This window comes from Stomoxys calcitrans, chromosome 1 (assembly GCF_963082655.1).
Source record: "Stomoxys calcitrans chromosome 1, idStoCalc2.1, whole genome shotgun sequence".
Taxonomy (NCBI): Eukaryota; Metazoa; Arthropoda; class Insecta; order Diptera; family Muscidae; genus Stomoxys; species Stomoxys calcitrans.
The window spans coordinates 262,830,851-262,836,710 of NC_081552.1; the positions used below are offsets into that span (position 1 = coordinate 262,830,851).

The 5,860-nt window shown below is 39.5% G+C and overlaps 1 non-coding gene across 1 annotated transcript; it reads left to right on the forward strand.

Annotated features, from left to right (window-relative positions):
* The first annotated feature begins 221 nt into the window (after nucleotides 1-221).
* LOC131994491 (U1 spliceosomal RNA) lies at nucleotides 222-385 on the forward strand. Its single transcript, XR_009396781.1, has one exon. It is a non-coding gene; the product is annotated as a U1 spliceosomal RNA (small nuclear RNA).
* The last annotated feature ends 5,475 nt before the right edge of the window (nucleotides 386-5,860 follow it).

Consider the following 5,860-nt stretch of genomic DNA (forward strand, 5'->3'; position numbering starts at 1 on the left):
TTTGTGTTCCTTCTACCTACTTCAGTGGTGTTGCTTACACACAATTACACAAGGGCACTATCTACCAGCGGACTGAGCAATTGAAATTTTTCGTTTATCGAACAACCCTGCTGTTAATTCGTGCAACAAAATTTACTGTTTTGTATCTTGGTTGTTGAAATAATTCTCATTTAGCTAATGATTGTGTTGGCATAAGATGTCAAAGTAGGGCTGGGAAAAGCATACTTACCTGGCGTAGGGGTTACCGTGATCATGAAGGCGGTTCCCCCGGAGTGAGGCTCGATCATTGCACTTCGATTGAGTTGACCTCCGCGATTATTCCTAATGTGAATAACTCGTGCGTGTAATTTTTGATAGCCGGGAATGGCGTACGCGCCGTCCCGAATTGAATAATAAATTTGATAAAAATTTTAAGTGTGTGGGGAAAAAATGTTTCCAGTTCTTACACTGCATATGCTGTGGACATTTTGCCAAAAACAGCTTCTTATGGTAACGGTTGTTAGTGCTGGAATTAAAACAAAGGCCTCTATAAGCTATCAAGATTCGCTGATAGAAAACTTAAAGTGGATAGGCCCCATGAACATCATTAAGGAAGTCAAATTTGTCGATTGAAAATGTCATCAAATAGGAGAAAACGTTAACAAAGAATTGAAGTTAAAAGAGATCAAGTTGACATCTTCAATGCCAAGTACTGCCAAAAATTAAAAAAAAATATGTCGGCTGATCGCTTGGCTTAACCTTATTCAGTGAGTTCTGTAATCGGCTGAACCGATTACCTTGAAATTTTCACAGATTGTATAGGCTAGTCTGAAAGTAAACATAAGGGGTCGGACCCCCTCCCCCTTACCACAAAAGTACTACCTAAAAATAAAAGTGGACCGATCGGGACAATATGGGATTCAAATGAAAGGTATTCAAGAGTAGAGTACGAATTTATGGACATTATGGGTATCAAATGAAAATTATGCGGCAGCAGATAACTAATTTGACATATAAATTCATGTCAAAGTATAGGGGGTCACCCCACGCCCACAAAAACACCCAAAATGGGCACATTAGCCAATCACGGAAATATGGGACTTGGTTTATTTGTTCCGTATAAATTGAAAAACGGCAGAACCGATTTTCTCGAAATCTTCGCATATTGTGAAGGTTGGTCTGGAAATAAACATAGGCCATATAATTTTTTGATATCGGATTATGCCAAAAAAACAACCCAAAATCAAAAGTGGACCGATCGGAACAATATAGGTATCAAATGAAACGTACTGGAGAGTAGAATATGAATATGGTATTAAAATTTGAGTCTAAGTACCCATCGGGCCTCAACCCCAAAACTGCCCCAAACAGACATATTGGACGTTCATTTCAATATGGGGCTCAACTGAAAGGTATTCGGGAGAAGATTTCGAATCTGGCATTCAAAATCAGATCGAAGTATAGGGATTCATGCCACCCCTCAAAATCGCCATTAGACCTAAATTTTGTATGCTCGCTTATAGTAACCTAAAAACAAAACTTCGGAGGTGGTAGCTAGGGGGGCCGCCCCACCCCAAAAACCTACCAAACATATATTTAAACCAATCACGACAATATGGGACTCAAATGAAAGGTATTTAGGATAAGAAAACGTTTATTATATCTAATTGTCGGATCATGTGCTAGAGGAACCACCCCAACCCCCAAAATACCCCTAAATCGGACATATTTTCCGACCATGGCAATATGGTACTCAAATGAAAGGAATTTCCGATTAGAATAAGAATCTGATATTCAAATGTGGGACCAAGTTTCTGGGGGTCCATCCCTTCCCCAAACAGGACTTATTTGCTGGCCATGGTAATATGGGTCTCAAATAAAAGGTATTTGAGTGTAGAATACGAATCTCGTATTCAAATGTGCGACCAAGGGGTCGCCCCTTCCCAAAAAAAAAAATTACCAAGCAGTTCAAATTTACTAACAATATGGGTCGGAAATGAAAGGTCTTTGGGAGTAAAGCACAAATCTGATATTCGGGAAAAATTGTCTATGGGGCCACCATACCCCCAAAACACTACCTAAATATGACGTATTTGCTGACAATTGCATTATGGGGCTCAATTAAGAGGGGTTTTAAAGTGGAACACGAATCCGATATATATTTTCAGAGCTAGGTCACTGAGTGTTCGCCCCATCCCCCAAAACACCCCCAAGCCAAGAACATGTTTGCCGTCTATAGAAATATGGGGCTCAAATGAAAGGTCTTTGGGAGTAGACCAAGAATCTGATATCAACATTCGAGACCAACGGTTTAGGGGACGTCCCACCCCCATAACAACCCTACACCACTACTGTGGTACAGGGTATTATAACTTAGTGAATTAGTTTGTAACACCCAAAAGGATGAGAGATAGATAATTGATACCGATCGACCCAGAATCACTTTCTGATTCGATTTAGCTATGACCGTCTGTCCATGTTAATTTGTGTACAAACTACAGGTCGCAGTTTTCATCCGATCATCTTAAAATTTGGTACAGGCATGTTTTTCGGCCTAGAGACGAAGCCTATGGAAATTTGAAAAAATCGGTTCAGATCTGGATATAGCTCCCATATATATGTTCGTCCGATTTTCATTTCTTAACCGATTCACTCGAAATTTGGCAGGAGGGATTTTTTTAGGACTCTCGACATTACTGGTGAATTTCATGGAAATCGGATCAGATTTAGATATAGCTCTCATATATATATATATCGCCCGATTTTCACTCCTAAAGTTACTGCAAGCATATTTATTGACCAATCTTGCCAAAATATTGCACAACGCTTTTCTCGACGCTTGCCACAGTATCTGAGGAGTTTGCTCGAAAACGGTTCGGATTTAGGTATAGCTCTCATATATATGTTCGTCCGATTTTCAATAATAATGCAATAAAATGGTCATTTCTTAATCGATTCTCTCGAAATTTGGCAGGAGGGATTTTCTCTTGACTCTCAATATTACTGGTGAATTTCATGGAAATCGGTTCAGATTTAGATATAGCTCTCATATACACATATCGCCCGATTTTCACTCCTAAAGCCACTGCAAGCATATTTATTGACCAATCTTGCCAAAATATTGCAAAACGCTTTCCTCGACGACTGCCATAGTATCTGAGGAGTTTGCTCGAAATCGGTTCAGATTTAGATATAGCTCCCATATATATGTTCGTTCGATTTTGAGAAATATTGCAAAAAAGTGCTCATTTGTTAACCGATTCTGTCGAAATTTTGCAGGAAGGATTTTCTTATGACTCTCAACACAACTGGTGAATTTTATAGAAATCGGCTCAGATTTAGATATAGCTGTCATATGTGTATATGACCAGATTTTCACCCCAAGAGCCACTGCAAGCGGATTGTTTGACCAATCTTGCCAAAATTTTGCACAACGCTTTCCTCGACGACTACCACATTATTTGAGAAGATTACTCGAAATCGGTTCAGAATTAGATATAGCTCCCATATATATCTTCATCAGATTTAGGGTAATTTGCCATGATGTTGTCATTTTCCAACAGTGTGAACATATTTTCTCGCCGAGGTCCATCAAAATTGGTTTAGAATTAGATATAGGTCCCACATTGTATTTATAGGGTAGGTGTAGGGTATTATACAGTCGGCACCGCCCAACTTTTACCCTTCCTTACTGGTTTTCTGATAGTTCTCATATGCGAAAGGTAGAGAAGTTAGTACTTCCGAGGTTAGGATTAGAGCGGCAGTTTTCTAAACAGACTCACTTAGACTATTTAAGTCCATTGTTATTCAACATTAGCGGCAGACCAAAGTCTATGGTGGAAAACGAACTCTCAACCCCTGCACTGATAATCCGAGCACGCTACCAATTCGGCTACCGGGTCGACCAATTATCGATTTTATTGCTTTGCAAAGTTTTTTTTCTCAATAATTTTAATTTATGGCAATTTATTTGTTTTATATAAACAATTTTGGTTAGCTCGTTAATTTTGTCAAAACAAAAGACTTAAGCAAGAAACTTCCTCAGGTTAGCAGGAAACCTTTTTGAGCACAATGTAACATCAAATTATCCATGCTAAACAGCTTCAAATCATAGCTCCTTCATTGACAAAGCCAAGCTGCATACTAGGCCTGAACGAACCCACCACGAAGCGTTTGTCTCAGGCACCAATTAACCTTGAGCTTAACTACAAAATAAATCAATTAACTCCAGTTCGGTCATAGCGCTAAACAGGCATAATCGATTCATTTTAATCTCTCTAAAAAAAAGAAAACAAAAACAAAAATACTGCGAACGGGGGAAACATAAAAATTTGTTATCTGGCTATTGACTTCTGGCGTTTTAACCCTGACAAAGAGACATGCGTAGATGTGCGTAGTTATGTCCCATTAACAACGGTCAAACCCAGGGAATAAGTGGACTACGCACTAGCAATGTGGTGCCATGCTTCGCGGAGTCCATAGCCAAGTCCATGAGTTGTCTTACAGCCAGACAACAACGATTTGAAACAAAGTACAACATAACATAAGACAAATAAACAAACTTATCACCATCGTCATCATCGCCATCGCCAACGATCGATATGCAACAATACACAATGGCCATAGTAAATGACCAGAATTGAATATTTCGACGGCCCCAGTTTCAGTTACTCATAATGCAAGTGTTGACAAGACTTAAATACTTTTGTTTTGTGTGGTTTTCTGTACATTTTCGCATAGCCTTATTGCCAGGGGGACACAAAGGTAGTGCCTCAATTAAGTGCGTAAATGATTAATGAATTTCTAAATGGAAAATAACAATTAAACTAAAAAAATAATCGACGACGACGACGACAGCACAGAGAATGGGGTCTTTAATGGGGATTATGTTTCATTTCTAAAGTTCAATACGACACTGAATAGCAAAAAAATCGTTAAGGACAATAGAAGCGGATATCTGAAATCACACAGCAGGATTTGAGTAATGGCATGCATGAAATGAAAACAGTAGCAATGAGTAGCCGTTGTTCAAAATTTCTGCCAACTAGGATAAGAATTGCGCCCTCTAGAGGCTCAAGAAGTCAAGATCCCAGATCGGTTTATATGGCAGCTATATCAAATTATGCACCGATTTGCGCCATACTAAGCACAGTAGTTGGAAGTCATAACGAAACATCTCATGCTAAATTTCAACCAACTAGGATAAGAATTGCGCCCTCTAGCGGCTCAAGAAGTAAAGACCCAAGATCGGTTTATATGGCAGCTATATTAGGTTATGAACCGATTTGAACTATATTTGGCACATATGTTGGAAGTGATACCAAAACACCACGTGCAAAATTGCAGTCAAATCGAACTGGATATGCGCCCTCTAGAGGCTTAAGAAGTCAAGACCCAAGATCGCTTTATATGGCAGCTATATCAGGTTATGAACCGATTTGCGCCATACTAAGCACAGTTGTTGAAAGCCATACCAAAATACCACGTGCAAAATTGCAGTCAAATCAGATGAGAATTGCGCCCTCTAGCGGCTCAAGAAGTCAAGACCCAGTATCGGTTTATATGGCAGCTATATCAGATTATTCACCGATTTGCGCCATACTAAGCACAGTAGTTGAAAGTCATAACGAAACATCTCATGCTAAATTTCAGCCAACTCGGATGAGAATTGCGCCCTCTAGCGGCTCAAGAAGTCAAGACCCAAGATCGGTTTATATGGCAGCTATATCAAAACATGAACCGATTTGAACCATACTTAGCGCAGTTATTGGAAGTGATACCAAAACACCACGTGCATAATAACAGCAAAATCGGACGAGAATTGCGCCCTCTAGGGGCTCAAGAAGTCAAGACCCAAGATCGGTTTATATGGCAGCTATAT